At 49.0% G+C, this 25,962-nt stretch overlaps 1 protein-coding gene across 2 annotated transcripts in view; it reads left to right on the forward strand.

Annotated features, from left to right (window-relative positions):
* The first annotated feature begins 1,184 nt into the window (after positions 1 to 1,184).
* The window catches only part of JARID2 (jumonji and AT-rich interaction domain containing 2), a 254,648-nt gene continuing 229,870 nt past the window's right edge, over positions 1,185 to 25,962 (forward strand). The window contains exon 1 of one of the 2 annotated variants that reach the window (XM_045085040.1): positions 1,185 to 1,489. The gene's annotated coding sequence lies outside the window, so the exon portion shown is untranslated. The remainder of the gene's footprint in view (positions 1,490 to 25,962) is intronic. The other variant, XM_045085041.1, reaches the window with a different exon arrangement.

A 25,962-nucleotide genomic window follows, 5' to 3' on the forward strand; every position in this document is an offset into this window, starting at 1 on the left:
TTTTTAAAGCCCAAATGAACATACACTAGGAATAATGCAACGTTATAAGAAAGTTTTATTTAACTCGAGTCGACAAATTGGTGTTAATATTTTCCCTTTTTGAGCAGCGTGATGTGTGTAATGGTAGATGACCTTCGGGGCAGTGGTTTTTGTAAAACAAAAAATAATAATACATTTAATGAAAAAGCCGAATGCCTCTTTTAGAGGGCTGATTCTAATCTAGGCACGTAAACTTCAACTATGAAAGAAATGCAAGGTTAAATAATCAAGCTCAACTTAAAAAAGCTGTTCCCTAAAGAATTTAAGAATTAAAATACATCCGCATTGCAGAGGGCTGGGTAGAATGCAAAGGACTAGTTTAAACTCGGGCTGTAGAAACTGCATGGAGACAACCTTGCCTTGGAGCGTGGACGCCTTCCCGCGGCACGTCCGATCCGGGCGCAGCCACAAAGCAAATGGGGTAGAACTTGGACAAGAACCGCCTCCGTCGCCCCCACCCCTCCCCCCGACCCCCATCCCAGACCTCGCTAAGTTGGAGAGCGGTGTGGGGTGGGATTTTTTTGTGTTGCTGGCAGTCAGTGGATTGTGTCGAGTCCGGGCGTCCGGCCGCGAGCCCGTGGCCGGCGGCGGCCGCGGGAGGCTGAGCACGAGTTGACGCCGGGGGAGCGGCGCGGAGCGGAGCCGGTGTTCCCGACGTGCTCGAGCCGGCAGCGGAGTGGAGGGCGTGCGGGGGTCGCGGCGGGCTGGGCCGGGGCTGGGCGGGCGCGCGCGCGTGGCCTGTAGGGGGCGGGCTGCGGGCTCCGGCGCCGGGCTCCGGGCTGCCGGGGCTCGGGCTCGGGCTCGGGCTCGGGCTCGGGCTCGGGGCTCGGCGCGGGCCGGCCCGCCGGCGGGTGGGTGGGGCGCGGGGGCGGCGCGGCCTGCTGGGCCCCGGGGTAGGGAGGGGAGGGGGCGGTGCGGCGCGGCGCGCGGTCGGGGGGGCGGGGGCGTGCCGGGTGGGGGCGGCGCGGCGCACAGCTGCAGCGGGCGCCCCCCGCCGAGCGCACGGCGGAGCATGGCGGCGGCGGCCCGGACGGCTCCCCGCGGCCCTGCCCGCCGGCTCCAGCGCAGTCTCGAGAGCAACAGGTTAAGCCGGCGAGACGTCAGCGCGCCCCTTCCCCGCCCCCCCGTTCTCCCCCCGCCTCGCGCCGGCCTCCCCCTCCTCCCTCCGTCCCCCCTCCCGCGGCTCCGGGTTCCCGGACGCTCCGGGCCGCGTTCTGTTGTCATTGTGACGTCACAAAGGGACGGGCCCGGGTGGAACCTCCTCCTCCTCCTCCGTGACGTCAAAAGTCGGGCGGGAGGTTCCAGGCGGCGGGGCGGCCGGGGGAGGAGGGAAGCGAGCGGAGGCGGGGGCCGCGGCGGAGAGCTGGGCTGCAGCTGGGGAGGAGGTCGAGGAGGAGGAGGATGCGATCGGCCTCCGCCTTCCGCCCCGAAACGCTGCGCTTCCCCGCAGGTGAGCGCTTGGGAGCCTTTGGTCCCCCATGGAGGGCTGCCGACCTAGCTCCGATTCCATTTAGGGGGTGGGGAGCAGGGAGGAGACGCCTCCTTTCTGCAGAAATGTGTCTCGCCTCTTCTGTTTCCAGGTCTGCTGACGGTGTGGCAGGACTACGGTGGTCGCTGGGATCGCTCAGCAGTGCTTTTGAGAAAGCAAGGAAACTTTATGCAGGGAAGGCTTTGCTTTGTAGGAGGACTGTTGTGGATTTGGCCAGCTTGTCACTCGAAGTCGTGTTTGGGGTGCCTTTGGGGGGTGTGGGGGGATGCCTTTCCGGGCGGTCCTGTTCAGCAGCAACTGTTGCTCTTTCTGGGAGCCCTGTAACACCGTGGGAGGGGTTGGAGCTTCTCCTTCGCTGTGCGGGGTCTGTGCTTTATCATTCGGGGCGGGGGCTGGGAAAACTTCATCATTGAGAGGTGTTCTTGGAAGCGCACGTGGACAACTGGGGTGCCCTGGGCTTCGTAGTTCCGGACGGTAGGACAGGAGGCTCGCAGTCTGAGTCTCTGTTCAGAGTCTTCTGTAGAATGGAAAAGGTAACACCTGCCTTTGCCCCTCACTTGTACCTGGAAGGATCCTGTGCAGGAGAGATGTAAAACAGTATCCTCTGTGTCAAGGGGGGTTAGCCCTCGAGCTGGTGGAAGGCGGCACACTTCCTCCAGTTGGCCTCGGGTAGCCCCAGCTGCTGCCGCCTTGCCACTCAGTTTCAGTTTATTGCCTCCGCTAAGCAGCGTTTGGGGGCGCGATTGTTGATGGCAGGCTTTGGGAGAAATGATGGTTGTATTTCGTATTAAGTGGCAACCTTGAGAAACACGAATTGTAATGTAATCCCATCTTAATTGTGCTGGGCACGACTCACTCCTTAATACCTTGAATCACTGAAAACATTTGCTTTCAAAGCCCCAATCCACTTGGACAACAAAAACAGTCGCATGTCTTTGCTCCATGGATGTTTTCTGCCATTTCCGTTACTCCACTGGATGGGTTATTCCTGGGGAGAATCACGAGGATGGTATCTGGGCTTCAGAACGGTTTGATTTTTGAAGCTTTACAGCACGTTTGAGTTGGAAATTATTATTATTATTTTTTTTTTTGGCCACACGAAGATCATGTGGCGAGCACCAAAACAAATTACCGGTTTGATTTCTAGGACAGCTCAGGCAGAATTTGTACCACTAGCCCGTCATGCTTTAAGTATCTGATTTTCTGATGTCGGAGTTGCAGTGTGATTCAGCAGAGCTGGGAAAAGTTGACTTTACAAGGTTCAAAAGCAGGATTTACTATAATCAAATTACATAAAATTATAAAGAAAAAAGAAGTACACCAAAATACAGTGGCAGGATTTATGAGCTCCCCACCTCCACCCTCCCAATATTACACTGTTGGGTTATTTCACAGTTCTGAGGGGAAAAAAAAAGCAACCCGTACATGTCATTTAATTGCTGTGTTTTTCCTTTCCTTCGCTATTTGCATGGCCTTCTTCCTGCCATGTTCTTTGTTTGCTAGTTCTGGAGAACTTCATTCTTTGTTGCCTAAGTGTATACCGCAGGGGCGCTTGATGGGCTGTTACTGTATGGAGAGATTATGGAAGGAAGAACATCAGGCGTCCAAAGTCTGTCCTATAAATTTAAAAGGAAAAAGAAGTTATGGCCCAGAATAGTCCGAGTTACTGTTACTTGTGCGATGATCCCTTCCTTGTAGACAAATACCTGACCTGCGTGTCTTCCATTGGCCTGCAGAGCCACCTGGAATTAATTGGTATTCAGATGGAATAATGGCTGTGTCTTTTCTCAAAGTAGGTCATCCCAGTCAGTTCCTGTTGCTGAGCTGGGGGCTGTTGACTCACTTCCAACTGCCTTGGAAATAACTCCAGTGTTCATATATACCTCTGCTCCAAAGGTTATTTAAGCTTCTCCCATTCAGAAAGAAAATCTTTTGTTGGAGTATCTAGCGGGTGTCTGTTATGTTTAAAATGGAACTATTCAGAGATGACACAGACAAGTCATATGAAGCCTTGTACGTTAAAACACTTGGTAAAGGCCAAGCTGGAGTATTTTTAAGTTTTGCCCCTGATCGTGATGTTCTTAGGACCCAGGTTCCTGGCATTTTTATCTAAAACGGTTAAAAAGTTTTGCAGTGTAAGAGGTTTCTTTTTTGGATCTTTTGTTGCGTTATTCTTTTTTAAAAAGAATGTATTTGGGGGCTTCTGGGTGGCTCAGTGGGTTAGGTCTCTGCCCTAGGCTCGGGTCAGGATCTCGGGGTCCTGGGATTGAGCCCCGCATCGGGCTCTCTGCTTGGTGGGGAGCCTGCTCTCCCCTCCCCCACACTCCTGCTCTCTGCCTGCCTCTCTGCCTGCTTGTGATCTCTGTCAAATAAATAAATAAAACATCTTAAAAAAAAAAGAAAAAAGAATGTATTTTATGTTTTAAAGATTTTATTTTTTTGAGAGCGTGAGCCAGCGAGCCTGATGGGGGCACAGGGAGAGGGAGTGAGAATCTTAAGCAGACAACCCTGCTGAAATCAGAGTTTACGACCCTGAGATCATGACCTGAGCTGAAACAAAGAGTCAGATGTTTAATCCACTGTGCCACCCAGGTGCCCCAAGAATTTATTTTTAAGTAATTTATACACCCAAGGAGGACTCGAACTCGGAACCTGGAGATCCAGAAGTTGCATGCTCCAGGGACAGAGCCAGCCAGGTGCGCCTGTTGCATTGTTCTAGTCCTGTTAGTGGTCTGTCTGTAAGGCTCCCCCGGGATTACATAACCGCTGTTCTAACCGCCTTCTACCTATCCAACCTACTTGCTCCGTTGGCTGCAGAACATCCTGGCTGTCATACCCCCCAGCAGCATGGTCCTGGTCCGTGAGTAGCCCTGGGGTGTGTGTGCCTCTGTCCCCTTTGGCTCCCACCCACAGAAGGCTTGCCAAGTGTCAGTTGTTTGTTTCCAAATCTGGTTATTCCAGTTAGACTTATTATTGCAATTACAGTTAAATATTATGTAAACCTTTGAACAAGTGTGGAAAGAGAGTTGGTTTCTTTTTCTTTCTTTCCTTTTTTTTGAGAGTTGTGAAAACTTCTAAGTTGACTGTTTTGGGAACACTTAATAAATGTGAATTACTAAAAAAACAAAACAGGACATTAAATTAGACAAGGGCCTGCCATTTAAAAGACTCGGGGAAAATCTCAAGGATCGGGTACATACATGGGTTTGGCATACATTCGTTTCCCTTTGGGAACCGAACTTCATTTACACCCAGACTCTCTTCCCAACAAACACACCAAAAAAGCATAACGTGGAACACTGGAATTCTCAAGCCATCTTTTATTAAAAGTACATTTAGGTGTTTAAGTTAGAATGTCAAAATCTACATGGATTTTAAGGTTTTTCCTACCGACAGGCTTTACAGGAGCTAACCAGCTTCTAGCCCCTATCACCTCTGATTAGAACCTTTCCATTGTATTTAGTTTTAATCCCCAGGTATGAAAGCCGCCTGACTCTCTATTAGCGCTTGCCGGGTAGCGCAGGTGATTTCGTTTAGATCAGTTCTGTGGAGGCAAAAACACAGTTGTGTCAATCCCTGGATGGCAGGGGGCAGAAAGATTAGGGGTTTTGCACCTAGTTTATATGGAGTTCAGAAGCTTGTATCTTGTAATCCGGCAACCTTCATTACTGTGTCTCACCTAGGAGATACTGCCGAAGACTTGTTCCCTTTCAGATCCTTAAACCTACCTGTTAATGGCAAGGACACCAATTGAATCTCAGTTTCTTAGTTTGAATCCATTTATCTTTCCTTGTTTTTCCATCTCCAGGAGGTGACCTCTGATACTATTACCTCCCTCCTTCCACTCCCCACCCCCAAGGTCTCAGTCTCCCCTTCTCCTGGTTCCTTTTGTGCCCCTAAAGCCTTTTCCCTGCCTGCCTCATCCTCATGAGGCTTCCTTCATTCTAGGAGGGAGCTCCGATGACTTTGGTATCGCTGTTAATTCCTGTGCTTTTCTTGCAGACCATCTTGAGTGAGATTTTTCTTCTCCTTTTAAAATCTTTCTTGGGCCTTCAGTTAACACCATACCTTCTGCCAGCCTCATGCCTTTTATTTATTTTTAAAAATTTTGGGGGTGCCTGGTGGCTCAGTGGGTTAAGCCTCTGCCTTCGGCTCAGGTCATGATCTCAGGATCCTGGGATCGAGCCCCACATCGGTCTCTCTGCTCAGTGGGGAGCCTGCTTCTCCCTCTCTCTCTGCCCGCCTCTCTGCCTACTTGTGATCTCTCTCTCTGTGTCCAATAAATAAATAAAATCTTAAAAAAAATTTTTTTTAAAAAAGATTTTATTAGAGCACACAGTCCATGCAAGAGGGAGCAGAAAGGGAGAGGGAGAAGCAGACTCCTTGCCGAGCAGGGAGCCCGATGTGGGGGGCTGCATCCCAGGACCTCGGGATCATGACTTGAGCAGAAGACAGACACCCAGGTGCCCCAGCCTCACCCTTTTTAATAAGAGGGTTTTCACTGATTGCCAATCCAGAGTACAGTCACTAACAGCAGAGCTAACCCTTCTAGGCCGTGGTGGTACAGGCTGGATACCCCTTGGCTCCTGGTCAGGGAAACCTGCCTGCTTCCGGCACTTGCTGTTCCCATTTCTGCTTGCGCGTGGCTTGTATCTCTTGTTCTCTGAGGACGTCTGGGGTCAGAAAGGGTCTGTGTTTTACGGATGTAGATCCTGTCCCACAGGTCAGGTCCCACCTAAGCCTCTCGGGTGTCTGTCTGGCTTTCTTTCCACTTCCACACTGTTTTCGCAACAGATTTTGCTAATCTTGTGGAAACTCTGCCCTTCTCTCCCGGGGTTCTCTTTGAAGTTGGAAGAAATGTGCCAGAGGAGCTTGGATGGTAGAAAACTCCGCAGTTGGGCCGCACAACACCCACTCCTGCTGAAGGCATCATGAAGACCAGGCCCAGTCAGTTCGGAAGTCGCCGCCCACATCTGTTTCCACAGTGAGCTCACACCCGAAAAAGAGGCTTTTGAGTCCATTTTACAGAAGAGAAAACTAAGGCAGAGAGACGCTGGCCAGAGAGTTAAAGGCTACGTTTCTCTTTCCTCCTTTTCCATCCAGATGAAAGGGACGTAAAATGAATGATCACTGAAGCCCCACAGAGAGGGAGGAAAGGCCCTACCTGGGGCTCTGGGCAGGCACTGGAGGGGTTTTATGCCTGAGAAAGTTGGGGAAGTTCAGGCAGTTCATCAGCGCCCTGGAACAGGAGGAGTACATCGGTCTCAAGTGCGTGTTTGTGTTTGTTGTTTTTTTCAACACCAGTTGGTGGAGCTACCCCCTTATCCCCAGCTGGCTGTCTCCTTGAGTTCTCATTGGAAAAAGAGCTGAGATCCCAGGACCCCTTGGGACTGGCTGGTTTGTGCTCTGTGTTTTTGTACGTGTCCCCCACTGTCCTCTCGGTGGTACCTGAGGCCCGGCTGGCGCGTAAGCTTCTCCAGGCTTCCAAGAACCTGCTTTCGTCGCAGGGGCGTGACAGATCGACTGGATACTTTTTTTTTTTTTTCTCTTGTATTGTTGCCCCTGACTTCGCTGCTTTGGGGGCTGTGGGGCGCTGGGGAAATCATTTGCCCTTGGTCCTCACCAGGGTCCAGGCCTTGTGGTAAACAGAGGCTGCCCAGATATGCTAATGAAGCCGCATGAGTAATGGGAACAGTATACATAATTACTCATATATTCATAGAACGTATGAGGGGGTTAGAACGGGGAAGCCTACTGATGGAAGTTCTGAGAGGCCTAAATTGGATGTTAAGTTCTAATTTTGTAAGTCTGTCAAGCTCCACCACCCATGAAGAGGAAGGCCAGTGTGCCTTGAAAAGTCATCACCAGCAGGGTTTAGTTACCCGGAATCCTAGAAGGTTAACACAATAGCCATAGTTTTGCCCCCTTTTTCCTCCCAAAACAGCTCTCCCCTCACACACCTGTTTTGTCCAGTGGAAGCAAGGAGGTCTTTTCCAGTACTCTTACTGGGGGTGTGTGGCAGTGAGAGGGGTGGTGGTGTGTGTGTGTGTGTGTGTGTGTGTGTGTGTGTCTTCCATCAGGAGACCCTCTGTTTCGCTGTGAATGAATGATCCAGGAGAGTGTGGGAGACCTTTTGGTGCCTTGTGTTTCTTTTGTATTTTTTTTTTTGTTTTTTCCCTTTTTTAAAAAATTCGGGTGGTTTTTTTCCTTGTTATTTCCTAAGCACAATTTTGGTTTCGGCTTGATCTGCAATGGTTATCTCTTGGTTCTTGTTGCTGCCACCTGTTAAAGTGCTTGGTGCCTGTGGGGGCCGAAACAGATGCCCGGAGGAAATGAGCAGGGATTAAGACTGAGCATGTGTTTCTTGCATTTATTCCTTCCATAGGTTTGCAGAAGGAGGGCAACTGAATGGATGCCCATTCTGTGAGGCAGAGGTCGGGTATAGACGTGATTAAAACCTGGAGTGTTTGGTTCTTCGCTCATATGCCTTCCTACTAGGACGTGGGCTTCCGTAATGCGTTCCCCAGATTTCATTCAGAGGCTCGCTGTGAATAGATAGAGCACCTCTGTGGTAATGGACAGGATTGGGAATAAGAGCTGAGTTCAAGGTTGGGTCCTGTGTTACTGCAGGCCACGGAACCCCACTGAGCTGCTTCCTCATCTGGAAAACTGGTTCCGTGCCCCTCCTGGGCTGGTTACCGGGAGAGCCAATGAAATTTTTGATGTGAAAGCACTTTGTAAATTGCATACGCCCGCACAAATGGTCAAGGTATCATTACACGGTTGGAAATCACCAACCTGGACACATCTGGCCTGGCGGCAGCCTTCCTGACTAACTCAGAAATAAACGAGTCAAATGAATTCTCTACTTTGCCTATTAAGAAACCAAATAAGCAGCCTTAGAAGACGTCCATTTCCAAGTCCTCTCTTCCGAGCCCCACTCCTGTTGTTGAAGCACTGTTTCATCCTGCACCTGACTCCTGGGCACGTCCGGGTGGTGGACCGGAGGCAGGTTTGATGGTAGGGATGAGCGTGGCCCCGAATCCCTGCACGAAGAGGTTTCACCCAGATGTTTAAACCGGATCTTGGAGCAGTAATCCTTGAAATTGAAAATCCGATCATGATCCTTCATTGGTTCCCTGTGGCTTTCAGGATAAATCCGAACCCAGTGTGTCCTCAGCACATCATGAGAAGACCTTTTTGCCCCCCCCCTCCAGCCTGTCCTGTCACTTGTTTATCAGAACTCACTTGGCCCCTTGGCCTTTGCACTTCCTGGTTCCTCATGTGGGTTGCCCGAGGAGCCCGCCTGGCCCTTCTGAGGCCTTGCTGGACAGCCTGCCAGCCCCATCCTCCAGTCAGGCAGGACTAAGCCCCTTTTCTTTGTCGGTCTGACTCCTTAACACCTACCTCTGGACACTGGAATTCATGTTTGTCTGTGTCTGACCCTATTAACCCTCCAAGAGGAGGGGCCAGGTCTAATGTCAGTTGGCAGCTGAGGAAATATTTGTTGAGGTGAAGCTTTTGGAGTATGTCTGATACTACCTAGTTGTGGGAGGGAATTGGTATGGGTCTAGCAGAAAGAGATAAGCATAACTAAGCAGAAAATCTCCTAGCTGAGAAAACAGAGGTGTCTGGTGCCATTGAGCGACCTGCCTGGTGCCATTGAGCGACCTGCCTGAGGTCACACATTTGGTCAGTGACAGCCAGGGCATGAAATCCAGCCCCCGATAGAGCAGAAGGCTTTCTGTTACTGTTTTTGCACACATTTCTCAGAGATCCTGCCTCCTTCCAGGTGGATTCTGTCTTACCCATTGAGAGCGGCAGTCACGGATTTCATTTTCACGGGAAAACAAAATCCACTTGTAAGCCTGTACCTATATGCCAATAGCATTTGTCCAATTTTTTTTTTTTAAGATTTTATTTATTTGACATAGAGACGGCAAGGCAGAGAAGGAGTGCAAGAGTGAGTGCGCGTGCAGGCTCAAGCAGGGGGAGAGGGAGAAGCAGGCTTCCCACTGAGCGGGGACCCCCCAATGCAGGCCTGGATCCCAGGACTCCAGGATCATGACCTGAGCCGAAGGGAGACGTTTAAGGACTGAGCTCCCCCCCGGTGCCCCCACTTTGTCCCCTTTTGAAAACAGCTTTTTTGCTTCATAAGAAATCTTTCAAATCGGAGGACTGCAAGTGTTAAGAACCCTTACAGTTGCACACCGGGCATTCCTGCACTTGTGGAGGGGTGTGTGTGTGTGTGTGTGTGTGTGTGGTTTGACGTGTCTGGGCGCATGCTCCCCAAGTGATGTTCTGTTCTGTGCTCTTTGCATTTATATCTTATCTCAATCAAAATACGACAGTGCACAACTATTTTTCATGGCTGCGGGGCATCGGTTGATCTCTGCACAGTTTACCCGACCTGCCCGTTCTTGATGGCCTTTTTGGTTTGCGGCCTGTTGTGTAAAATGATGTACCTGGTAGACTTCATCTCCATGTATTCACTTCACTCCAGATTCCTCAAAGTGGAGTTACCGGCTCAGCAGTGCCTGTTTGTTTGTTTGTTTGTTTTGTTGTTTGTTGTTTGTTTCAGTAGGCTGCACGCCCAGCACAGAGCCCAGTGCAAGGCTTGAACTCATGACCCTGAGATCAAAACCTGAGCCGCCATCAAGAGTTGGGCGCCGGACCCACGGAGCCACCCAGGCGCCCCAGCAGTGCCCCCTGTTTACACTGAGAACCTTGTGACCACGTTGTTCTCTCTTGGAGAAAGGCTGTGCTCACCTGTAGCCCTCTAGGTAGTGCATATGAAGCTGACGGCTTTGTTCCTTTGTAGGCTTTTAAACGCTACTACAGGCCTTTGTAACAAGTAGTGAAGAAGTTGGGTTTTATTTAAGTTTCTGTTTTCTTTCCTGGTCCTCTCTCAGGGCATTCCAACCGGATGAGATAAATCAGATAGGTGACATCACTTTGTAAAACAAAATTGCTCTAAGAACCCAGCGCGCTGTTTTAGGACAGTAGTCTAAAGGGTGAACATGTTTCCTGTTCATGAAATGCTTTATATTGTGAGGATTGACACGCATCAAGAGGACGTGGAATCTGGGGTGACCATGGGTTAAGCCTCTGCTTTCAGCTCAGATCATGATCTCAGGGTCCTGGAATCGAGCCTCAAGTTGGGCTCTCTGCTTGGTGGGAGCCTGCTTCCCCCTCTCTCTCTGCCTGCTTTTCTACCTACTTGTGATATCTGTCAAATAAATAAATAAAATCTTAAAAAAAAAAAAAAAAAGAGGATGTGGAATCTCAGCCTTGTTTGGAGGTGGGTGTTGCATGGTGACAGAGGCCCCTTTGGGGCCCAGCTTGGCAGACCGTTCAGTTACATACAGCTGACACACATTCTGGTTGCCGTGCTCTAGCCCGGGTTAGGTGTTAGGGAAAAGGTTATCATCCTTGTCCTCAAAGAATTTGTAGTTGGGTTGACAGCAGGACTGCAAAAACAATGGGAAAAGAGCAGATGGCCTTGGATAGATCACTTGACCCAAGTTTCTGTTTCTCCATCTGTAAAATGGGGGAGAATTACACCTTTACTGTCAAGGTCATTTTGGAGGAGCAGAGTCCATGGGGAAGTGCTTTATAAACTGTTACCTAGATTCTGTTATTCTTCTAAGTCCACGGTCTTTGTGGCTGTCTGTCCTTCTGTGTCTGGCCTCAAGGTTGAAGAGGGAATATAGTGTTTCTGGGTTATCTTCTTTGCTGATTATATAGCATGTCTGAGTGTCTGAGGAAGAAGGTAGAAATGAAAATAAGGGGCGCCTAGGTGGCTCAGTCAGGTCAGCATCTGATGCTTAGTTTTGGCTCAGTTCGTGATCTCAGGGTCCTGGGATCCAGCTCCATGTGGGGGCTCTGCGCTCAGGGAGTCTGCTTGGGATTCTCTCTCCCCCTCCGCCCCTGTTCCCCCGTGTGTACTCTCTTTCTGTCTCTCAAATATAATAAATCTTTAAAAAAAAAAAAAAGTGAAAATAATGCAGGTGCTCAGCACTTCCCTTTTCACCAAGACTCACTTTTTCTTCCTAACTTAAGGGGAAAATGCAGGCTGCTCTCTACACTGGCCACACTTCTGGATTGTTCAGATGCTGGATTCCACCCCCGCCCCCCAATCCCCTGAAACTCCCACCCTGGCATATGAGGACGAGGTGATATCACAGCACTGCTAAGAAGCATTACTTTTTGGTGTATAAGAGAATACTTTTGGATAAACCTCTTTTCCTTCCTTTTTAGTTCTTTAGTCAAGATGTCCCTTTAGAGATGTGGTAGAACTTGAATGTTTATTGGTTTTACCCAAATTGCCCCCTTTTCCATTCTTGGGCTGCCCAGAGCATGAAAGCTCCATGTGTTCTATTTTCGGCTCGTAATAATGTCTTGATGTTGGAGGATAAAAGAGCCAACGGGAGTGGAAGGCCTTACATAAGGAGCCACGGCCTGGAGTCCCGGTGAAATTGGCCCTGCTTGGGTTTCACGGGCTTTAGTTGTGTTGTCTTGCTGGAGTTGCATTGGTCACGACACCACAAAACTTGGTCCCCTGCACTTGCCACGTGACTCCTTTTCATCTGGATGATTCCAAGTGGCAAAGGCCAGCTGCCCTTGAAAGGTGCCAAATGAATAGTAGACTTGGTTTCTCAACAGTTTGAAAAGCCTGAAATTTGGGTGGGGTCCCCTGCAGAGCCATTCCTGGGCCTTTATTTAGGAACGGGGCTGGAGGGGTTTGGTGGTCTCCTTGAGCCTGATTTTAGCTCGGTTTTAACCTTGCCAACCCTGCAGCCTTTTTGGTTGGTTGGACTCCCTAGTTGGTTCTCCCTTTTTTGGGAGGTGTGTTTATTTTATGTATTGACTTACATATACCGCACCCTCATTCCAAAAAAGGACTTAAGGCTATAATGAGCAGTCTTCCTGGGAGCAAATAATTTTTGCTTTGATCTGAAAGAAGTTCACTTCCTAGCTGCAAAAAGTGACAACCACATGAAAACACACGGGGAGCAATTTCTTGTCCTTCTCGACCCAGCAGTGTTGGGGCCGAGTAGCTTTTTGCTTTAGCATTGGAAACTGGAGATAAAACTTTTAATTAAAGGCGAGTTCTGTTAAGTAATATTGGTATTGACACCCTGACAGAACTCTTAATCTGCAAGAATTTTAAAGATGCATGAAAGTAATCCCCAGCGGTGGTAACATCCTTGAGTGGCAGTAACATCCTTGAGTGGCAGAGATCAGGTTTCTGTGTAAATGCCAGGATGGTTTATCACTTTTTTTCCCCACAGTGTGGGGGTGCCAGGGAAGGTTCTGGATTTAATAATGAACTTCTTTGTCGGGGGGGCGGGCGGTAGCGACTGGGAGATGTTCGTGCATGATTCAGCGTCCTGTGTCTTTAAAAATGTTTTCAAATACTCATTCTGTATCGTAATCGTCAAAACTACTGTTAGGATTCCAAACCATTGTGGTTTAAACTTAGCTGGAATCTGAAAGGTGGCTGACAGAGTGAAAGGAAACCTCCTTTAAATAGGGAACACATTTGGCTCGCCTGATTGTTCCAGAGTCTGGGCTCTGGGCATATCGGAGCCACGGGCCAAGTCTCCCGGTTGAAGAGATTGGGGATTACTTGTTTCAATCCACTGGCTGCCCCCCCCCCCAAACTCCCGTCTTCATACCATCAGTTAGTCCTGCAGAAACTTCTGCTGCAGATACGGACTTGCAAAGCTTCATGTTACAACTGCGTTCTTGTCTAGGTGAGAAACACACTGTTTTGTCCTTGTGCTAAGTCAGAACTCTAATGATGCTGTTAAAACGGGTTCTCTCTCTTGGCCTTGGTAAGCTGGAAAGCCCTGGGAGGCAGGGAGGGTCCATCTGACTTTGGGGAACATCTGAAGCTCGGAGGCGGTCTTCTTTGCTCTCTCTCGGGATTCTGCTCCGCGCTCGAATTCAGTGACGCCATCCCAGCCCCAGCGCTGACATGGCCCAGAATGATCCACGGTTTTCTCTCCAAACTTCTTTTTTTCACTTTCCTTCTTCTAGGAGACTTGCTGAAGTTGTCATGTTATTTCTTTCCAGAATTTGTTGGAGCAGCAGGCAAAGCCTTTCGGGAGTGTAAATAATGATGATTATAAAGAACATAAAGAGCAGTCAGTTCACCAAGGAGGGCCATCATCTTTGACTTGCTAATAAAGATTTTCAGGCCAACGTTATTTGCTTACAGTTGTCTAACACAATGTCTAACACAATGAAGACCTCAGTGGTACCGTGTAGTAAGCGGAGTCCTTTTACTCTCTTTGTACATTGTGGTCATCTCAGTAAAGCACAGAACCACTGTGCCCCCAGGTACAAGTGATTATTCCTTGGGGCAGACATTGTATGGGAGCTGGGGAAGACCTGGGATGATGGCTCCGGTGCTTCGCCCCCCCCCCCCCCGCCCCCATTCACAGCAGATAATCCTCCCTGCGTGTGTGGAAAGATCTGGAAAGTTGATAAATAATACCTAATTTACTTCGAGAGCCCCCTCCTCTCTGCTTCCTACCCAATTTACAAATCCAGGGGCTCCTGCTGGCTCAGTGGGTTAAAGCCTCTGCCTGCCTTCTGGCTCCGGTCATGATCTCAGGGTCCTGGGATCCAGCCCCGCATCAGGATCTCTGCTCATCAGGGAGCCTGCTTCCCCCATCTTCTCTGCCTGCCTCTCTGCCTACTTGTGATCTCTTTCTCTGTCAGATAAGTAAATAAAATCTTAAAAAACAACAACAACAAAAAAATCAACTCCAAAGATGGCTTTTTAAAAAGTCATCGAAAGGCTTTGTCTGGATAGGCCCTGGCATTGAGTAAATGCACCTAAACGGCAGACTCCCATGCTCTTAATTAAAGCCCACAGCAGAGCTCCAGAGTGGGGGGGTGGCGACTAGGAAGCTGAAGTTACAGGTTATACTTTTTGGGGGAGATCCACGGTGCCCCTCATTGCACTTGTAAGTTTAACTGCAGCATTTTGTATGTTCTCGCACACACTGTTGTCCTTTGCTGCTGTATCTTTTTAGCAAGAGTGTCAGCCCATTTTAGCCTTTCTTTTTTTAAAACTCTCCTACATCTCCAACTTATTCCAGTTCGTTTGGCAGTTCATCAACTATTTTTCTTCTGGCGTTTCAGTGGTAGCTCAAGACGGAAGGCATTTTAAGCATCTCAGTCTTTTCCCTGAGTGATTTTGGATGTGAATGTGATTCCCCCCCCCCCCTTTAACAATTCAGTGATTTAAAAAAAAAAAAAGATTTTATTTATTTTTTTAACAGACAGAGAGAGATCACAAGTAGGTAGAGAGGCAGGCAGAGAGAGAGGGAAGCAGGCTCCCTGCTAAGCAGAGAGCCTGATGCGGGCCTCGATTCCAGGATCCTGAGACCATGACCTGAGCCAAAGGCAGAGGCTTTAACCCACCGAGCCACCCAGGCGCCCAGCAATTTAGTGATTTTTAATACATTCAGAGTTGTGCAGGCATCAATCATCACGATCCGTTTCAGGACATTTCCGTCAAACACCCCCCCCCCCCCGAGAAACTCCATACCCGCTGACCGTGACCCCACATTTCATCCCAGTTTCTGTGGTCTCCGGTAGCCACTGATCCACTTTCTGTCTGTCTGGACATTGCGTATACATGGAATCCTACAATCTGTGGCCTTTTGTGACTGGCTTCTTTCATTTAAGCGTAACATTTTCAAGGTTCACGCGTGGTGTTAGCCTGGACCAGCGCTCAGGTTCCTTTCTGTGACCACACAGTATTTCGCCGTATGGGCATACCACATTTTGCTAATCCGTCCATCAGCTGGTTTGGGTTACTTTTCGTCCTTCGGCTGTTGTGAATGATGCTGCCATGCACATTTGTGTGCAAGTGTTTGTGTGTGTGGGTGCGTGGGGTGAGATTCGTTTGGAACATCTCCAGTTAGAAAACCTGGAACATCCAACCCATTCGTGACCAGGTTTATTTACTGCTCTTGAGTTAACCTGCTAAGCGAGTCTCTCAGCTTGGGTCCCTGTGTGCTCCGTTCAGCCGAGTGCCGCGGTGGCCTCTCCCCTTCTGGGGCTCTGGGTTTGCCTTTGGGGACTGGGGTTCTCCTTCTCCTAGCTCCCTGAGTGCCAGTCATCACTGTGTGTGTAGGGGGGCCAAGAGTGGCCTCACTTTTCCCCGGCCCCTTGGCACACTGTAAACAGTGTTCACAGAAGTTTCGGCTGGACCCACGTGTGCTCCACTTTGGTGTGAAAAAAACGGTGGAACTTCACGAAGTTTGCGTTTTGTGAATGCTCAGGTGTTTCTGACTGTGGTACTGGGTCTCTCAGATACACATAGAGTTTGTGGGGGAGGGTAGAATAAAAACTCTGGGTCCTCTCTGGGGGCATGAAGAAGGACTAGGAGGACTGTTGCCCAGACTTTACCTTCAGAGTCCAGAAAGTTCTCATGTTTATGTGAGTGGTTTTTGGGCAGGACACCTTGGGGGCATAGAACCATTGTCTATCAGAAATTCTCTCTGATTTTCCTGGTCCCTCCAGGCCTGCTTTGCCTAAACAAAAAAGCACTTCCGAGGTTTTTCATAATGAACTCCTTTTAAGAAATGGGAGTTGTTTTAAGGAAGAGGGATGGTACCATGTTTTTTTTTATGTTTTTGATTTGTACCAGATTTATTTTTTTTCCCCGAGTTGGTGTGAAATTGTTGAGATGATCTGGTTCTCTTCTTTGAATCAGGAACTTTTTGCTTACTTTTACGCGTTCAGAGAAATTGGGAGGCAAGAGAACAGAGGTGGAATGGTGGGGGGGGGAGGTGTCTGAAAATGTCGTGTGGCCCGAGGGTGTTCCAGACTGTCTGGAGGTGCAGAGGGCGTGTCCTCACTGGCCCGAGGGTGTTCCAGACTGTCTGGAGGTGCAGAGGGCGTGTCTTCACTCTGGAGGAGCGGACGTCATGGTATGGATGTCTGTGCCTTATCTCAAGGTTCCTGTTGAAAACTGGAAGCCGAAGACCAGCGTTGTCTGTCAGCATTTGGAATCTTATTTATTACATAGCGCTGAAGTTTGGTGTCACAGATGTTTCTGACTCACGATGCTCATCATGTTTTTTCACACCGTTTTTTTCTGGTCCACCTCTCTGTCCCACATTGACTCTTGTGCTCAGGTCATTGCTTTGGCTTACCCAATGGGAAGCCCCAGCAGACGGCTACATTTGGCGTTTTTTTTTTTTTTTTCTCTGTAGTGGCCAACCAACCAAGAATTGGCAAGGTTAGATACCCACCTCAGTTTAGAAGGTAGGTGTGAGTGAGGGAGTGTGTGTGTGTGTGAGAGAGAATATCTAAGAAGGAGCTACTTTTTTCATCTTTGCATTGTTTAACTGGAAATCTGTGTCCTGTTCTGCCCAGCTGCCACTGTGTGTTGTACCTAGAACCTATCCACCTCCTTGTGCCATTTCAAAAGCAAATGCCACATCCCTCCTCCTAAAAATTGCTTATTAGAGCTAATTTTAAGAATTGAGTTAGAACTGCCCTCTAATGTAATGCAGAATATTTCCCAATAATGCCTAGGTTAACAATGATAGTCTTGCTGTATTGTGCAAAAAGGGCTTCTGTTCAGACCCAGCTGGGTTTCAGGCTTAATTCATTGCTCTATGGTGGGATCACCACAGCTGCTGTGGGGCCTTTACAAATGCAAAAAAGCTGTCAGTGTTTGTTTCATCAGCTGCATAAGTGATGAGGCCAAGCTGAGGAATCCATTCCAGTGTTGCAGTGTGCAGGCTGCGCCGTTATTGTTTACAGAATTAGTGTGTTGGAGCTTTAAAATAGTTGGCACCTCGACTGCCCTTCAGAAGCACAAGGCTAAGGAACAGGACCAGTCGGTTGGCCTCGTCCTGTTGGCCGGATCCAGCCCAGCCCTGGTCTTGAACGGCCGCAGCGCCAGTCCGCGCTGTGGGGCTGACCTTCTTTGGGAGGGGGGGGGCAGGGAATTTCTTGTCTCTTGAGATCCCTACCCCAAGCTTAGATTTGCCTTCTTTTGTTTTTAGTCCCTTATTTAGGCTAATTGCAACTGAATTTTAAAGGCTTCCTCAGCCTCCCAGCCCCAGGTAGGTCCAGGGTTGGCAGCTGGGACTTCAGGGTCTCCAGTAACCTTCTGGAGCAGAATCCAGATTTTGCCAAGCGGTAATGGTTTGGGAATTGATTTTGCCAAGTGGTAATGGTTTGGGAATTGATTTTGCCAAGTGGTAATGGTTTCATTTCTCCCCATAGATACATAAGTTAAGGCTACTTCTTGGCTGTAGGAAGACCCACCGGACATCTCCCTGTCCAGTCAGTTCGGGGTTGTTCCCCAGGGTCCCTCAGCAGATGCCAGCCCCTTTCTGCAGGGACTCGGTCTAGTCGTGGCTGCGTTTCCTGGCCCTTTTGGGCCGGGCAAGCCTGTGTTTGGCCACTAGACACGCATACGTGATCTTTCACAGGCTAGCGTAGCCTTGTCCCAGCTGCCTCTGATTTATTCCTAGCCCCCTTCTCAGCTCATGGGTCTCTCCAGAAGTCCTGCTTCATGAAAGCAGGAGGGTGGAGGCGGTGCCCAGTCTGCTTAGGTTTGCAAAGCAGAGCCTGTCAGGTCTCTGCAGCTCTCGCATATTCATAAAAAGGATGGCACGAGGCTCAGGGTCTCCAAATTAAAGGTCAGTACTGCTCAGCTTTGGACCTCAAGGCACCGGCACACAGGTCCTTCTTAATTCCTTTACGTCTCTGCGTTTTGCCCTATGGATCCCCTGGGGCGCAAGAGAATATGTGGGTCTGATGAATTCCCATGTGGTCTGTGTGCTGATTAAGCAGTTTGGGAGGGTCCTTGTATGGCCTCCCTTTGTAAAGAGCATTTTTTTTTTTTTTTAAGATTTATTTATATTTTGACAGAGAGACAGCCAGAGAGGGAACACAAGCAGGGGAAGTTGGGGTGGGGGGAAGCAGGCTGCCCACTGAGCGGAGAGCCTGATGCAGTTCGGGGCTGGATCCCAGGACCCTTGGGATCATGACCTGAGCTGAAGGTAGACCCTTAACAGCTGAGCCACCCAGGCGCCCCTAATGAACTCTTGAGGGGAGAGGATGGACAAGTACATTTTAACTCTGACAGTAAGCTTCAGCGGAGAGCAAATACAAATAACCAGTTCAGAGTTTTAACTGTCTTCATTTCTCTCTCTCTCTCTCTCACACACACACACACACAAACACACCCCTGGAACAGTAACAGTGAAAAGGGAAGTAGCCTCAGTGAACTCGGCATCCCCTCCCCCCCCGGGGTGGGGGCAGACAGCGGGGTTGTAGGGCCTGCTAAGGAACCAGGCCGGTTCCGCTGGTGGGAACCGTCATGGGCCCCGCCTGGTTTTCTCCTGGGGCTGGGGCGCTTGTGATAGATTTCCAGAAAGCTTATGGAATCCTTGCTCACAGCCCCCTCCACTTTTAGGGAAACCATCCTGAAGCAACAGTGTGTTCTTGCTCTACTTTGTTTTGAAAGTATGGCATTTTTCTTTCTGTTCTTAGCAGTTCTGTTGAATACCTGTCCCAAGTGATTGTGAATGCGCGTGCACGTATGTGTGTGTGTTCGTGTCTGTTAGTTCAAGTGAATGTCGTCACCTTGTGACCCCTGGGGACCTCATTCGCTTGCCAGCTCCAGATCAGGGTGGACCACTGAAGGCCCGCCCTGCCGCTTACTAGCTGAGCGCCACAGAAAACCACCGGGCCTCAACTTAAAGCCAGCCTTAGTGTTCTCCCTTGTAAAATGGGATGCACCTGCCTCCCTGAGCAAAGGGGAGGTATTTAGTATGTGTGCCCCCCACATCGCACACAGGCCTGCTCTTTCCCCTGCACCCAGGTGTGGCTCCTGCAGGGCTTCCACTGACACAGATGTTGCCTGGCCAACCGTGAGTTATGTTGTTCTCCGCCTGTGGGGGGAGAGCGAGGGTGAGCTCACCGCTCTGCACACAACAGATGTGTCCAGAGAGAGCCTGAGCTTCCTGGCGGGCCGTCCTCCTGACCTCGGTGTCCAACACCCATCCAGAAAAATCTCAGGCTAGCCGGTCGCTAGCAGGCACCCAGTGTAGAGCTTTCCCTCCCAGCTGTGGCTCAGAGCTGAGCTTGAGGGGAAGCAGAAGGGCTGGGGACTTCAGTAGCTGGGACAGGAGCACCCGAATCCAAACTGGCTGGCCGGGCAGGGCAGGGGGTGCCCTGGCAGGGGGTGCCCTAGTGGTCTGCGACCCCCAGCAGGGGTGTCACTCGTGAATCAGTCCAGGTACAGCTCCGGGCTTCGCATCGGTTTTCCTGGTGAAATGTAGACGGTGCTCCCAGTGCCCTGGGAATGGACTGTGCTGGTTCTAGTGTTTTCTGGTTGAGTGGTTTCAGGCAAGCTGTGGGAACTGTGGGAGGATAGTATATTGGCTTTTCTGCCTTTGGGAGTCGGGGGTGATGGAGGAGTAGGATTTCACCTTCGTTTCATGACCGAGGACTTCAGAGAGCCTCCTGGCCGATCGTCTGACAGCCCTTTGTCACTGTACCTTCGTCTGGAAGGGCTGGCAGGGACTGGGCTGTGTGCATGCTGATTCCCAGAGGGCTGTGTGTTTTACTTGTGTTCCTGTGGGTGTTGTCGTGTTACTTGGGGGCCATTCACCTGAGAGTTCCGCACGAGGAAAGTTGGTTCCCTGGAACGCACGCCGACACACACACACACTCCCAGGATGCTGCTGGGTCAGAACCTCTAAGGTCTTCACCCCCGAGTTCTGGAGGGGAGATGAGTCCATGACTCCTTCGTACTCTCTGCCTACCGTGGGCGGTGAAGGCAGCCCAGACCATGGTGGACGGGTCACAAAACCATTACTCCTCACTGCCTGTCTGGTCACTCACTGCCTGTCTGGTCACTGGAATTGGGGGTAAGAGATGGCAGCCTCCATTTTGTTCTTGCTGTGGAAGGCCCAGATGCCCATCACTTGGTACAGAAGTTGAAAGCCAAACCTCCGAATCTTCTCAGGCGGCCTGCTCGACCCAAATTAGCTTTTCCGTAAGGGCAGAGCCAGATTTTCCTACCCTAAGTGCTCTCACACAGCTCATCTTTGAGCTTTGACTGTTGACAGGCGTTATCTTGCTGCTGCTAATAGGATAGAAACTAAACTGAAAAAGTTCATTTGTGCAAACGATTGTCATTTCCTTCTCCGGAGAGCTGCTTTAGTCTGGGATTTCATTTAGTCCGAGGGAAATGGTTGTGCACCACCCCCCTCCAAGCTTCTTTCCATTATCCAGTTGTGGCAGAACTGACTGTTGTTTGGGGAGTGGAGGGGCGAGGGGGGGGGGGAGGCCTGGGGAGCTGGGGGTGAGAGAAAGGAGCTGCTAAGAAGTGCTTCTGCCTTATACCCGAAAGGCGGTGGCTTCAGAATGGGGGTAGAAGGGGAGGGAGCTAGGATCGCTGAAGCATGACCAGCCTCCCGAGGCCCCTGGGACTTCACAACAACAACAAAAAAGGGGAGCTTTTGGCAGAATCTTTCACATGCACACGTCTTCCTCTCCTGCATCCATTCTCCCCTGCTGTTTTGTAAATCTCCCGGTTGGAAATTTTTAACACGGGAGCCTTCTTCCTGTGCGGCTCTTGGGCTCTTGGCAGAATGCTCACCCGCAGCTGCAGAGAACTCCTCCCCCCCCCTTTCACAGCAGCTCTCCTTTAAAAGCATTCGTGGGCCTACAGAACAAAATAAAAACTTGAGGGTTATTCAGAAGTGCAAGCCAAGTTTAATTAAAACTCCAGGAAGTTGGGGGCTATAACTCTTTTTGTTAAATCTCTTAAAGTCAGGCGCGCGCCAGTGGCAGGCAAGGTGGAAAATGCCAGAAGCTGTTCCCGGCGCGGAAATGGAAGGCCTCCCTGTCTGCTTCACGAGGGCGCTCGGGGAATACCCCAGAGCTTTGTCACCTGGTGGTGGCCTCCAAACGGTTGCCACGTTGTTAGGTGGTTGCCTCCTTCTTGGAGGAGGAAAAGCCTGAAGGAGCTTTCTGTCTCCTCCCAACCCAATCTTCTCACACCCAGTGCTCCGCCCCACAGTCCCTGACCAAGCCCCTGGGCTGTAAAACGTGAAGCTTCTGTCTGACTGGACAACCACGGTCTCTTAACATTGATTTTTCATTTTTTTTTAAACTTTTATTCAGACTTTTTAAATTCATATTTTTAAAGTAAGTTTTGTGCTCAAATGGGGGCTTGAACGCACAACCTGGAGGTCGAGTCGTGTGCTTCATGGGCCAAACCAGCCAGGCGCCCCTCACACTGGCTTTTTATAAAATCTTTTCGGATACGATGAGGGCTGTCTGAGCATTTTGGATGATGGGGCTGGTTCCTTGGCCTTGGAGATTTTTTTACACATGTTCACAAGCAACTACATTTGCTCCGTGGGGGGAACACTCTCTATGATCATTCAGGCAGTATTTATGGATGGCTGAAGTGTTTTCACCGATTCCGTAGACCAGAGCCCAGTCAGGATCCAGAAGTGAATTGCTGTCTAGCCAGCCGGACTGTCCCGGGAAGGACACTTAGGATTTTTCTCACAGATTGAGAAGATCAGTAAATTTAATATTTGATGACATGGCCTTAAATTGAGTTTTGTTTGCCAGGAGATGGTTTAGCTTCATGTCCACTTTTAAATTTCTTTCTTGAGTAGTTAACGTGGAAATCGTGTGTGCGCCATTTGTGTTTTTACGCACGGAGTTTTTTTTTTTTTTTTTAAGATTTTATTTATTTGAGAGAGAGAGTACAAGGAGGCAGAGAGGCAGGCAGAGGGTGAGAGGAAGGGAAGCAGGCTCCCTGCTGAGCAGAGAGCCTGAATCATGGCTCGATCCCAGGACCCTCAGGACCCCAGGATCATGACCTGAGCCGAAGGCAGAGGCTAACCCACTGAACCACCCAGGAGCCCCTACACACGGAGTTTTTATGTAGGGAACATAGCCTTTCCTTTCAGAAGCCATGTTTCTGTAGAACCTAGCACTTCCTTTCTTCAGACAGAATGGTTTCCTCAGGATCTTTCTTGGGTATTTGTGTGTTTGACCCTAACCATTTGTTTGAGGTAGTCTGACAGTCTCCTCTCATTTCATAGGTATGGAATTGAGATTTTTAAGAAGCTTACTGGTTTCAAGTCCTGTCAGGCCAATACGTAATACAGCTAGAACTTGACACCTTGGCTCTGTGGTGACTGTGCCCCAGAGGTGTTGGGCTCTGGGTGAGGTTTTTGCTCTACCTTGAAAAAACCGTGGGACCTTATCTACAGTGGAGTCTCCTCTATTGGAAAGTCAGAGGACATGAGTGGAACAGAGTCTCTCTCTGGATTGCTGTGATTTTTTTTTTTTTTTTTTTTTTTTTTTTTTTTTTTTGTCTTCTCGACCTTTGCAGCTCAACTTCCCTTCCCTTTATTCACTTTTATCTCCCCAAATATATTTTATCTACTGGGTGCGATTTGTCCAGTGACGTGTTTCTACTCTTGTGCTGGGGAAGGACGTGGAAAGGACGTCCAGGATTGAGAGCAGATGAGGTTTTCAGTCAGTGCGAGCTCCTCACACAAAGATGGTGTTCACAAAGGAGCTTCTCATTCAGCTGGTCTGCCTTTCTCACAGGCTCTCAGGAGACCACAGCAAGGGTTTAGGAGTGACTCAGCGGGGAGTTCGTGTGGTGGGTCTCCCTTCTAGCTCTGTTCCAGTCATAGCAGCTTCTTACTCATTGGGCGAGTTCTCATAAGATCTCCACTATCAAAAAAAAAGTTTGAAAACTGTCATTTTAGGGCATCCTGGTTTCTAAACCAGCAGGAATGGAAGACCACGTTGGTCCTTCTCCCACAGCTGAAAGATGTTTGAAAGCACTGGTGGGATTGTAAACCCTAATAAACATGGCTTGAAAAAAAGCCCGTTTTTGGCCGCATGTCCTATATGCCGTCCTTTCTGAGGACCATTCTTCAGTTTTTTTTATTCTGGAAGGAAGCCTGGTGTTGTTTCCTTGTAGACAACTAGTTATAATGCACTGTCTGTATAGTGTTACGCATTTCCCAAAGCTCTGTCATGTCTCATTTGGTAAACACAGAGCAGTCTCAGGGATTTCTGTGTGGAGCCCTTACTGGTCTGCTGGTTTCTATCCAGAGCTGCTCTTGAAAGCTTTTATGCCATTTAAAAGAAGAAGAGTTCTCCATTGGCTAGTAAGCTGCCATCGAGGGGATGCATACCTCCCCGCAAGCCCTGCAGTATTTCTCCCATTCTAGTCTCCCCACGACCCCGTGAGGTAGCTGCGTTCCCCAACTTGCAGCTGAGGAAACAAGGCTGGGAAGAGGGGCCAGGCTTGGGCTCCCCTTCCTGTCCTCCCAGGTGAGGTTTGGATCCTGGCCCGCGGAGGTCACGCAGCCAGAGCCCTGGGTTTCAGTTCTGACTCTGGTCATGTACTCAGTCTCCTAACTCCCTCACGGAAACTGAGACACAGATGATCTGGGAAATGGAGGCCCTCAGTGTAGCATTCGTGCCATTTACTTGGGAATGTCTGCCAACTTCCTGTACGTTTCATTTTTATGACTACAGTTTTATTTATTATTACGGCCATATTGTCACTGATTTTTTTTTTTTTCCTAAAGATTTTATTTATTTGACAGAGAGAGATCACAAGTAGGCAGAGAGGCAGGCAGAGAGAAGGGTAAGCAGGCTCCCTGCTGAGCAGAGAGCCCGATGCGGGACTCCATCCCAGGACCTTGAGATCATGACCTGAGCTGAAGGCAGAGGCTTAACCCACTGAGCCACCAAGGCGCCCTGTCACTGAATTTTTAACCTGATGCCCCCTCCCAAGAACCCCCCTGCTCTGCCCGCCCCCCCCAGGAATAATTTTCAGACACATTGTCCTTAGTGTTGAAAGCAGGATCTTATTAATAGTTTTCCTCTCAGATTAAAAGGTGTGATACTAGATTAGGAGATTATATTTATGTACTGTTGTCAACATGCAAAATAGAACCTGGTAAGTAGCTGTTTATGGAGAAGGAAATCGGATGATTCGGAATGGGGGCCCACTGGATTTTTGTGGGTCTTCATATTTTACTCACTTCATTTTCTGGTGTGTGCAGGGACTTCCTTCTGCCTGGTCTCCCCCACACTCATGTGCACTGCCGCTGTGAGACTTTTATTTATTTATTTATTTGACAGACCGAGATCACAAGTAGGCAGAGAGGCAGGCAGAGAGAGAGAGGGAAGCAGGCTCCTCAAGGAGCAGAGAGCCCGATGCGGGGCTCCATCCCAGGACCTTGAGATCATGACCTGAGCCGAAGGCTGAGGCTTTAACCTAACACTGAGCCACCCAGGTGCCGCTGTGAGACTATTTTTAAAAATATTTTTCATTTGCTAACAATATGGAATACACATAGTAGGTTTTCTGTAAACACAGCAAATAGCCAGATGATTTAAAGATTTATCACTAGGATGTGCATTTATACATATATGTCCTCCTACTCTTGTCCCTGCCAGTGTCCCTTCTGGGACATGCTCTTACTCAGAAAACTGAGGAAGTGATCTTCAAGTGATGATGGTACTCTTTAAAAAACTGTTTTTGGGGGTGCCTGGTTGGCTCAGTCGGTGGAGCGTGCACGTTTGGTGTGGAGATGCCTTGAGAATAAAACCTTCGGGGGCCCCTGGGTGGCTTAGTCACAGGTAAGTGACCAGCTCTTGATTTCAGCACCCAGCTTGATCTTCCGAGTTTAAGCCCGGTGTTGGGCTCCTCCACGCTGGGTGTGGAGCTTGCTTTAAATAATTATGTAAATTCAGAATAAGTAAATAAAATCTTAAGAAAACCAAACAAACCCACAATTGTTTTTAAGGCTGCTTTTTGGAAGCCTGATGTTTAGATGTGATGTATATTCATAGGACCCTGGTTTTGAGTCCTCCAAAGATCAATTTCATTCTTATGAGGATACTCACTGAAGAAGAATATGTTTTCTTTTCTTTTCTTTTCTTTTTTTTGCCTTTCTCTATCTCTTTCAAACTATTTCTGACTCTGTCATCTTCCTTTGTTAAGAAGTATTTCACTTTGCATTTTATGAGAATTTTGGGGCCGTTCTTAACTGTTTTTGCATGGTTTTTTTTAAAAGAGGCGGGTTAAGAAATGGGTGCATTTCTGTCTGTTCAATAGAGAATTATGTGATTCTGTTTTATTTTCATAGAAAAGCTAAAGGTTCCTGTGTAGTATTATCTAATATTTTGTTCTGAAGAAACATATTCTGTTGATAAAACAGGAAGTGTGTGGGAAAAGGCCATTCAGTAGCATATTGGGTTCTTGGATCCAAATTAATTTGCCTTCGTTCAGATGACGCAGCCTAGTAACAGAGGTTTCCAGAATGGCGTATTTTAGAGTACCCCAGCAAGTAAGAGGGGTCATTTTAGAACTTGAGTTT

This window comes from Mustela putorius, unplaced genomic scaffold, assembly GCF_011764305.1.
Source record: "Mustela putorius furo isolate JIRA1106 unplaced genomic scaffold, ASM1176430v1.1 tig00000831_pilon_pilon_pilon, whole genome shotgun sequence".
Taxonomy (NCBI): domain Eukaryota; kingdom Metazoa; phylum Chordata; class Mammalia; order Carnivora; family Mustelidae; genus Mustela; species Mustela putorius.